Below are 11,375 nucleotides of genomic sequence, written 5' to 3'. Positions count from 1 at the left end.
CCCCTCAATCCCTTTCTCCCTCCCTCCCCACACATCCTCCACCACTCCTCCCCTTAGATAACTGCTAGTCCCTTCCTGAAGTTTGTGAGTCTGCTGCTGTTTTGTCCTTCAGTTTAGCTTCGTTGTTACACTCCACAAATGAGGGAAATCACTTGGTACTTGTCTTTCTACGCCTGTCTTACTTCACTGAGCATAATACCCTCTAGCTCCATCCATGTTGTTGCAAATGGTAGGATTTGTTTTCTTCTCATGGCTGAAAGTATTCCATTATGTATGTACTACATCTTCTTTATCCATTCATTTACTGATGGACACTCAGGTTGCTTCCACGTATTGGTTATTGTAAATAGTGCTGCAGTAAACAGGGGTGCATATGTCTCTTTGATTCTGAGATCTTGCATTCTTAGGGTAAATTCCTATGAGTGGAATTCCTGGGTCAAATGGTACTTCTATTTTTAGTTTTTTGAGGAACGTCCATATTGCTTACCACAATGGTTGAACTAATTTGCATTCCCACCAGCAGTGTAAGAGGGTTCCCCTTTCTCTGCATCCTTGCCAGCATTTGTTGTTCCTAGTCTTTTCTGTGTTGGCCATCCTAATTGGTATGAGGTGATAGCTCCTTGTAGTTTTAATTTGCATTTCCCTGATAATTAACAATGTGGAGCATCTTTTCATGTGCCTGTTGGCCATCTGAATTTCTTCTTTGGAGAAGTGTCTGTTCAGCTCCTATGCCCATTTTTTAATAGGGTTATTTTCTTTTTGGGCAGTGAGATGTGTGCATTCTTTATATATTTTGGATGTTAACCCCTTGTCAGATATGTCATTTACAAATATATTCTCCCATACTATAGGATGCCTTTTTGTTCTGCTGATGGTGTCCTTTGCTGTACAGAAGCTTTTTAGCATGATATAGTCCCATTTGTTCATTTTTGCTTTTGTTTACCCTTTCCCAAAGAGATGTGGTCAGGAAAAAGTTGCTCATGTTTATATTCAGGAGATTTTTGCCTATGTTTTCTTCTAAGAGTTTTATGGTTTCATAATTTACATTCAGGTCTTTGATCCATTTTGAGTTTACTTTTTTGTATGGCATTAAGCAATAATCCAGTTTCATTCTCTTACATGTAGTTGTCTAGTTTTGACAACACCAGTTGTTGAAGAGGCTGTCATTTCCCCATTGTATATCCATGGCTCCTTTACCATATATTAATTGACCGTATATGTTTGGGTTAATAACTGGACTTTCTATTCTGTTCCACTGGTCTGTGGCTCTGTTCCTGTGCCAGTACCAAATTGTGTTGATTACTGTGGCTTTGTAGTAGAGCTTGAAGTCAGGGAGCATAATCCCTCCAGTGTTATTCTTCCTTCTCAGGGTTGCTTTGGCTATTCAGAAACTTTTGTGGTTACATATGAATTTTAAAACTATTTGTTCCAGTTCGTTGAAGAATGTTGTTGGTATTTTGATAGGGATTGCATTGAATCTGTAGATTGTTTATAGGCATGATGGCCATTTTGACAATACTAATTCTTCCTATCCATGGGCACAGGATGTCTTTCCATTTAGTGGTGTCTTCTTCAATTTATCTCATGAGTATCCTGTAGTTTTCAGGGTATAGGACTTTCACTTTTTCCTATGTATTTTATTCTTTTTGATGCAATTGTGAATGGAAGTGTTCTGATTTATCTTTCTGCTAGTTCATCATTAGTGTATAGGAATGAAATAGATTTCTGTGTATTGATGTTGTATCTTGCAACTTTGCTGAATTCAGTTATTAGTTCTACTAGTTTGGGGGGAATTCTTTAGGGTTCTTTATGTGTAATATCATGCCATCTGCAAACAGTGACAGTTTAATTTCTTCCTTACCAATCTGGATGCCTTTTATTTCTTTGTTTTGTCTGATTGCCGTGCTTAGGACCTTCAGAAGTATGTTGAATAAAAGTGGGGAGAGTGGACATCCCTGTCTTGTTCCCAGTCTTAAAGGAAAAGCTTTCAGCTTCTCGCTGTTAAATATGATGTTGGCTATGGGTTTTAATAAATGGCCTTTATTATATTGAGGTACTTGCCCTCTATACCCATTTTATTGAAATTTTTATCATGAATGGATGTTGAATTTTTCGAAATGCTTTTCAGCATCTATGGAGATGATCATGTGGTTTTTGTTCTTTTTGTTGATGTGGTGTATGATGTTGACAGATTCTCTAATATTGTACCATCCTTGCATCCCTGGAATAAATCCTACTTGATTATGATGGATGATCCTTTTGATGTATTTTTCAATTCTGTTTGCTAAGATCGTTGAGCATTTTGGCATCTATGTTCATTGGGGATATATGTCTATAATTTTCTTTATTTGTGGTGTCTTTGTCTGGTTTTAGGATTAGTGTGATGTTGGCCTCATAGAATGAGTTTGGAAGTATTCCCTCCTCTTCTACTTTTTGGAAAACTTTAAGGAGGATGGGTATTATGTCTTCTCTAAATGTTTGATAAAATTCAGTGGTGAAGCCATCTGGTCCAGGGTTTTGTTCCTAGGTAGTTTTTTGATTACCAGTTCAATTTCTTTGCTGGTTTTTGGTCTGTTCAGATTCTCTTTTTCTTCCTGGTTCAGTCTTGGAAGGTTGTATTTTTCTAGAAAGTTGTGCATTTCTTCTAGGATATCTAGTTTGTTGGCATGTAATTTTTCATAATATTCTCTAATAATTCTTTGTATTTCTGTGGTGTCTGTAGTTATTTTTCCTTTCTCATTTCTGGTTCTATTTTTATGTGTAGACTCCTTTTTTTTAATAAGTCTGCCTAGGGGTTTATCTATTTTATTTATTTACTCAAAGAACCAGCTCCTGCTTTCCTTTTTCTTTCTATTGTTTTATTCTTCTCAATTTTATTTATTTCTGCTCTAAACCTTATTATGTCCCTTCTACTGACTTTGGGTCTCATTTGTTCTTCTTTTTCTAGTTTCATTAATTGTGAGTTTAGACTGTTCATATGGAATCGTTCTTCTTTCTTTCTTTTTTTTTGTATATTTCTTTTTAATTTTATTTTGGTATCATATCAATAATTACATGAAGGACATTATGTTTACTAGGCTCCCCCTTCACCAAGTCCACCCCACATCCCCATTCACAGTCACTGTCCATCAACATAGTAAGATGCTGTAAAATCACTACTTGTCTTCTCTGTGTTGCACAGCTCTCCCCATGCCCCCCCCACACACTATACATGCTAATCATAATGCCCCCTTTCTTTTTTTCTCACCCTTATCCCTCCCTTCCCACCCGTTCTCCCGAGTCCCTTTCCCTTTGGTAACTGTTAGTCCATTCTTGGGTTCTGTGCTTCTGCTGCTTTGTTCCTTCAGTTTTCTTTTGTTCTTATACTCCACATATGAGTGAAATCATTTGGTACTTGTCTTTCTCTGCCTGGCTTATTTCACTGAGCATAATACCCTCTAGCTCCATCCATGTTGTTGTGAATGGTAGGATTTGTTTTTTTCTTATGGCTGAGTAATATTCCATTGTGTATATGTACCACATCTTCTTTATCCATTCATCTACTGATGGACATTTAGGTTGCTTCCATATCTTGGCTCTTGTAAATAGTGCAGTGATAAACATAGGGGTGCATCTGTCATTTTCAAACTGGAGTGCTGCATTCTTGGGGTAAATTCCTAGAAGTGGAATTCCTGGGTCAAACCTCCATACTGCTTTCCACAATGGTTGAACTAATTTACATTCCCACCAGCAGTGTAGAAGGGTTCCCCTTTCTCCACAACCTCACCAACATTTGTTGTTGTTTGTCTTTTGGATTGTAGCCATCCTTACTGGTGTGAGATGATATCTCATTGTGGTTTTAATTTGCATTTCTCTGATGACAAGCGATGTGGAGCATCTTTCCATGTGTCTTTGGCCATCTGAATTTCTTCTTTAGAGAACTGTCTATTCAGCTCCTCTGCCCATTTTTTAACTGGATTATTTGCTTTTTGTTTGTTGATGTGTGTGAGCTCTTTATATATTTTGGATGTCAACCCTTTATCAGATCTGTCATTTACAAATATCTCCCATACTGTAGGGTACCTTTTTGTTCTATTGATAGTGTCCTTTGCTATACAGAAGCTTTTCAGCTTGATATAGTCCCATTTTTTCATTTTTTTGTTTGTTTCCCTTGCCCGGGGAGATATGTTCAAGAAGAGGTCACTCATGTTTATGTCTAAGAGATTTTTGCCTATGTTTTTTTCTAAGAGTTTTATGGTTTCATGACTTACATTCAGGTCTTCGATCCATTTCAAATTTACTTTTGTGTATGGGGTTAGACAGTGATCCAGTTTCATTCTCTTACATGTAGCTGTCCAGTTTTGCCAGCACCATCTTTTGAAGAGACTGTCATTTCCCCATTGTATGTCCAGGGCCCCTTTATCGAATATTAGTTAAACAGATATGTTTGGGTTAATGTTTGGAGTCTGTATACTGTTCCATTGGTCTGTGGCTCTGTTCTTGTGCCAGTACCAAATTGTCTTGATTACTGTGGCTTTGTAGTAGAGCTTGAAGTTGGGGAGTGAGATCCACCCCCCACTTTATTCTTCCTTCTCAGGATTGCTTTAACTATTCGGGATCTTTGGTGTTTCCATATGAATTTTTGAACTATTTGTTCCAGTTCATTGAAGAATGCTGTTGGTAGTTTGATAGGGATTGCATCGAATCTGTATATTGCTTTGGGCAGGATGGCTACTTTGACAATATTAATTCTTCCTAGCCAGGAGCATGGAATGAGTTTCCATTTGTTAGTGACCTCTTTAATTTCTCTTAAGAGTGTCTTATAGTTTTCAGGGTATAGGTCTTTCACTTCCTTGGTTAGGTTTATTCCTAGGTATTTTATTCTTTTTGATGCTATTGTGAATGTAATTGTCTTCCTGATTTCTCTTTCTATTAGTTTATTGTTAGTGTATAGGAAAGCCACAGATTTCTGTGTGTTAATTTTGTATCCTGCAACTTTGCTGAATTCCGATATTAGCTCTAGTAGTTCTGGAGTGGAGTCTTTAGGGTTTTTTTGTGTACAATATTATGTCATCTGCAAATAGTGACAGTTTAACTTCTTCTTTACCTTTCTGGATTCCTTGTATTTCTTTGTTTTGTCTAATTGCTGTGACTAGAACCTCCAGTACTATGTTGAATAACAGTGGGGAGAGTGGGCATCCCTGTCTAGTTCCCGATCTCAGAAGAAAAGCTTTCAGCTTCTTGCTGTTCAGTATAATGTTGGCTGTGGGCTTATCATATATGGCCTTTATTATGTTGAGGTACGTGCCCTCTATACCCATTTTGCTGAGAGTTTTTATCATGAATGGATGTTGAATTTTGTCGAATGCTTTTTCAGCATCTATGGAGATGTTCATGTGGTTTTTGTCCTTCTTTTTGTTGATGTGGTGGATGATGTTGATGGATTTTCGAATGTTGTACCATCCTTGCATCTCTGGGATGAATCCCACTTGGTCATAGTATATGATCCTTTTGATGTATTTTTGAATTCGGTTTGCTAATATTTTGTAGAGTATTTTTGCATCAATGTTCATCAGGAATATTGGTCTGTAGTTTTCTTTTTTGGTAGGGTCTCTCCCTGGTTTTGGTATTAGGGTGATGTTGGCTTCATAGAATGAGTTTTGGAGTATTCCCTCCTCTTCTATTTTTTGGAAAACTTTAAGGAGAATGGGTATTATGTCTTCTCTGTGTGTCTGACAAAATTCTGATGTAAATCCATCTGGCCCGGGGGTTTTGTTCTTTGGTAGTTTTTTGATAACCGCTTCAATTTTGTTGCTGGTAATTGGTCTGTTTAGATTTTCTGTTTCTTTCTGGGTCAGTCTTGGAAGGTTGTATTTTTCTAGGAAGTTGTCCATTTCTCCTAGGTTTCCCAGCTTGTTAGCATATAGGTTTTCATAGTACTCTCTAATAATTCTTTGTATTTCTGTGGGGTCCGTCGTGATTTTTCCTTTCTCGTTTCTGATTCTGTTGATGTGTGTTGACTCTCTTTTCCTCTTAATAAGTCTAGCTAGAGGCTTATCTATTTTGTTTATTTTCTTGAAGAACCAGCTCTTGGTTTCATTGATTTTTGCTATTGTTTTATTCTTCTCAATTTTATTTATTTCTTCTCTGATCTTTATTATGTCCCTCCTTCCGCTGACCTTAGGCCTCATTTGTTCTTCTTTTTCCAATTTCGATAATTGTGACATTAGACCATTCATTTGGGATTGTTCTTCCTTCTTTAAGTATGTCATTCTTCTTTCTTGAGGTAAGCCAGTGTTGCAATATACTTCCCTCTTAGCATGTCCTTCACTGCATCCAAAGATTTTGCAGTGTTGAGTTATTGTTGTCATTTGTCTTCGTATATTGCTTGGTCTATGTTTTTGTTTGGTCAGTGATCCATTGATTATTTAGGAGCATGTTGTTAAGCTTCCAAGTGTTTGTGGGATTTTTTGTTTTCTCTGCATAATTTATTTCTAGTTTCATACCTTCGTGGTTTGAGAATCTGTTTGGTACAATTTCAATCTTTTTGAATTTACTGAGCCTCTTTTTGTGGCCTTGTATGGGATCTATTCTTGAAAATGTTCCATGTGCACTTGAGAAGAATGTGTATCCTGCTGCTTTTGGATGGAGTATTCTGTAGATGTCTGTTAGGTCCATCTGTTCTAATGTGTTTTTCAGTGCATCTGTCTCCTTACTAATTTTTCTGTCTAGTTGATCTGTCCTTTGGAGGGAGTGGAGTGTTGAAGCCTCCTAAAATGAATGCATTGCATTCTATTTCCCTCTTTAATTCTGTTAGTATTTGTTTCACATACATAGGTGCTCCTATTTTGGGAGCATAGATAATTTATAATGGTTATATCTTCTTGTTGTACTGACCCCTTTATCATTTATGCAATGTCCTTTTTGTCTTTTGTGACGTTCTTTGTTTTGAAGTCTGTTTCATCTGATACAAGTACTGCAACTCCTGCTTTTTTCTCCCTATTGGTTGCATGAAATACCTTTTTCTATCCTTTTATTTTTAGTCTGTGCATGTCTTTGTGTTTGAAGTGAATCTCTTGTGGATAGCATAGAGATGGGTCTTATTCCTTTATCCATTCAGTGATTGTATATCTTTTGATTGGTGCGTTCAGACCATTTACATTTAAGGTGATTGTCGATAGGTGTGTACTTACTGCCATCACAGGCTTTAGATTTGTGGTTACCAAAGGTTCAAGGATAACTTCCTTACTATTAAGAGTCTAACTTAATTTATTTAATATGCTATTACAAACACAATCTAAAGGTTCAACCCCACTAATTTCCAGAGCACCATGTCATGTAGCTTTGTGCTCTCATAATGGATCTCCAAGGCTGTGTGTTCAGCAGTCCTAAGCCTCCACCCACCTCCCCGCACCATTTCTCTTCCTCCCTCCAGTGAGCTAGGGGTTGGGGAAAGCCTTGGGTTCCTCTGGATCACGGCTTTGGAATTTTACCCTTTTCCTTGAGCTTTGCTGTTTCTCCAGGTTTAGGCAGTCTGCTCTAGCCTACTTTCCTATTGCTCTTTCAGGATTAAATACTTGCTGTATTTTCATACTATATGTGGTTTTGGAAGGAGGTTTCTGTCTCACCTCTCATTCCTCCATCTTTAATCCAGGACCTGACTTTTCTTCTATCATTATCTTTTAATCTAGGTTTATGTCACTTTTACATATGGAATTTCCTTGAAATCACTGTGGGCTTACTATAAATTTGATATGTACACACTTCATTTTTTGGGATTGAACTTCTGTGAAACCATGCTCTTAAGAATCTGGGAAACAGTTTTATCTGTAAGAGAGTCTATTTGACAACATATTCTTTCAGATTTCTTTTGAAAGGGTTGTAGAGTTATAATCTTGAATGTATCTTTTTCCTCAGTCTTATTTTACTTTGAGAATTTGTACTGGCTGGGAAGACTGAGGAAAAGAAACAATTTTACTTTACAAGCCAGAAAATTCTGTCCCCTCCGTAGTACCTCAAAATTCTCTTTGCAAACTGGCCACTTCTTTATTTGGACCATTTCTTTTCTTCCTTTACCTATATGCTGCTAGGACCAACTAGTTGACATTTCAACATTCTGTGGAGATCTCTTTAGCCAAATCAAAACTTAATTATATACATTTGCCATCTTTTATGTTCCTGTAGTCAACACTTTTGCCAATTATTTTATTCTAAAAAAATCACCGTATTTTCTAACCTCCAATAACAATTTGCTTTATTTTTTCTCAGCATTTGCTAAGAGTTTGTTTGCCACATTTCCAGCCTCTAGTCAGTTCTCACTGCCAATGACACTTATTTTAGATTTTTGTCATGGCAGCACCTCAATTCTAGGAACCAATTATTTCTGTATCATTTAACTTTTGCCCGGTGAAATAAAGTTACAAAATTTAGTAGCTTAAAAAAATAGCAACTTTTTATTTTTTAGCTTATAATCTTGGTGGCCATTAGTATGGGCTGGGCTTAGTTGAGTTTATGTCTGCAGTCAGCTTCCAGGTCAGCTGGGGGCTGTTGGTCTAGAATGGCCTCAGATGGGGCTGCTCATCTTGGTTCCTTTCATATGTTTTCTTATCATTCAGCAGGATAGCCTGGGCGTGTTCTCATGGTGATTGCTCAGGGTTCCAAGAGATTGAACTGAGGGGAGTAAAGCCTTTGAGACCTCAGATTGAAACTAGAAGAGTTGACTTCTGTATTCTGTTGAACAAAACAAGATGCAAGGCCAGCCGAAATTTAGGAGAAGGAAAAATGGACTTTAGCTTTTGATGTGAAGAGCTACAAAGTAACACTGTGAAGTATATATAGATAGATAGATAGAGTATAGAAGCATCATGGCTCTCTTTACAAAATACCACACTACACTGTATGTCACTGAAAGGGATGCCCAGGTAGTTAACCTCTGCAAGTTCTGTCTCAGTGATTGTGGTCTAAGGCCATCATGTATTTCCTTCTCATTAGCTCAGCAATTGGGGTTTTCTCGTGAGTTACAGGTTATCTGAACAAATACAATGTGTAAAATGTGTAATTTCGTTTTCTTAATTTTCATAATCTCTGGGGGAAAACAAGTCTAACTTTGATGGTTGAGGTTCTTGCAACAAAATTTCCTTCATTTAACATTTTGGCTTAGAAGATAACATGAGTGGGATTGAATCAGTATGAAGTGACATGGCTTCAAAATAGGAGAAATTGCCTTTATATTTATGTAACAAATTCATATCTAATTGATGTATATACCATATGATCAATTAATTAACAATTCATTTGTTAATAGTTAACTGACCTTACTGTTGGTCAATTTTGTCAACAGTTTACAAAAGAGAGAATCCTGTTGATTTGTTATAGTGGTAGAAGTCCTGTGTGTTCCTTCAACCACACCATGATCCCAGGGGTATAACCATCTATATATAAATATATTGGGATAGTTGCTGGCAGTCCTCCTGAGAAGCACCCTGAGCTTATTGATTTCCCCCTGTGTTGTAGCTCTACAAGAAAATTCAGTCGGATTAGTTTGGCAGTCCCATCACTGAGTACTTCTACTGGGCAGAGTTCATGAGCACTTTTATCAGGGCAACCTATATTCATATATACTTGTTTGACCATGTGATGTCTCAGACACTTAAAAAATTGCTTTAGTAATTATTTACATATGATTTTGATAATAGTCTCCAGCATAATCCTCTGTGGCTAGGGAAGTCTCTAGTTTCACACTGTATAAATACCCCATTAAGAGAGTAATTAAAGTAATTAAATTAGTTGGAGATATTTTCTGCAAAAACTGGCTATGCAAGAGAAGGGGACTAGACTGACAGTCTAGTTCAGTGGTGATAACTCCTTGAGTTTCAGTTATCCAGAGAAAGGCTAATTGGATAGAAATATTTGAGTTACATAAGGAAGCTCAATTTTTTCTCCTACAGTGAAAATAAAACTTTCTTTGACTGAGAAATTTTATGGGAAACATATAGTACCATGCATTCAGTATTTGTTGAATGATTGATTAATAACACCCCCAAGGTTGTAAGGTAAACTGACCTTATTTTAGTGATTGTTAGAACTGCATTTTTACTTTATCTCTAGTGTTGAAAATGATGAGAATGAACCAGGGATATATCTATCTGACATTTCATTATTACCAGTTGTTAGCTCAGAGCCCTCCCAGTCACTTATTCTGTATTGTAACATCCAAACAAAAGTGGTTTGACCCTTCGTGTATGGTAGAAACCCCTATTTCATTCTAATATCTCCCATGAGTTTTGAGGAGCTTTTCTAATAATGTTGAGAAAAGGGGTAGGATGGAACTTTCCATTAGTGTTTATGAGAAGTAGAAAAGAGGGTTGACAGAAAACCAGAGTGATTGGCCAGCAGGTGTGAAAGTTCAGTTGAAGTTTATAGATCATGAATTGTAAAACTGAATGAATTTGTAGGTTACATGATTTTTCTTCAGTAGCCTGATCTGATAGTAGAAGTGAAAGTAGCAGATACGTGATTAATCCAAGTGTGTAAAAACCCTATGGGGAAATTAGCAAAACAAATAGTAATTTTTAAATAATGGTTACAAGCGTTTTGAATCATTACTTTTTTCATGTTTTTGGCTTATAATAAATTCTATGTGAACAAATCTCTTGGATTGCTAACCCAATGCCATTGAACAGAAGTCTCCAGATTACTTTGGAAGCGAACTATTTGTTTCAAGAAAGAATATAAAAGTTGATGCCTGATAATCTGTTCTTATGCCCAGAAATTGTTATACATTAGTGTGAGACTTTAATTATTGTACTACTTTGATGCTCAGTACTTCTCAGTAGTATGTTTTTTGTCCTTTCATTTGTGTTTTTATAGATAATGGTTCTACAGAGGAGATATGAAATCTCCTTGAGACTGTTCAAAGAACTCAGTGCTGAAAGGCCACACATCTATTAGGGCATAGAGTCAAATCACAGTGTACCTCTCAAAAGCTATTTAAAACTGCATTTTAAGTTTACTTGTGAATACTTGCCTATTCCTTGACTTTCTTCAGAAAACATAAAATAATTTTGAAATAATTCTGAAATTTTTAAGTTTAAAAAAGCTTATAAATGAAAAGCACAAGAATCATAGTTCACACACACATGCGCACATACATGCACAGTTTAGATGATTAAAAAGTATACCTCTTCATTTAAAATAGCTTCTATAAGAATCTCACCGTAACATAATGGCCTTTGCTGACTTTAATTTAAATAGAAAGTAGCTTTAATTTCATTGATTCATGGAGTTAAAGTATACCATTATAGAGGTAGGAAATAATTGAATATGCTTTTGAGAATTGGTAATGTTAAACCAATATATTACATTTTTCTTATAGCCCCTGATGCAATATTTAGCAA

Source organism: Manis javanica, chromosome 7, assembly GCF_040802235.1.
Source record: "Manis javanica isolate MJ-LG chromosome 7, MJ_LKY, whole genome shotgun sequence".
NCBI lineage: Eukaryota > Metazoa > Chordata > Mammalia > Pholidota > Manidae > Manis > Manis javanica.
Note: the sequence above shows the minus strand (reverse complement) of the source record.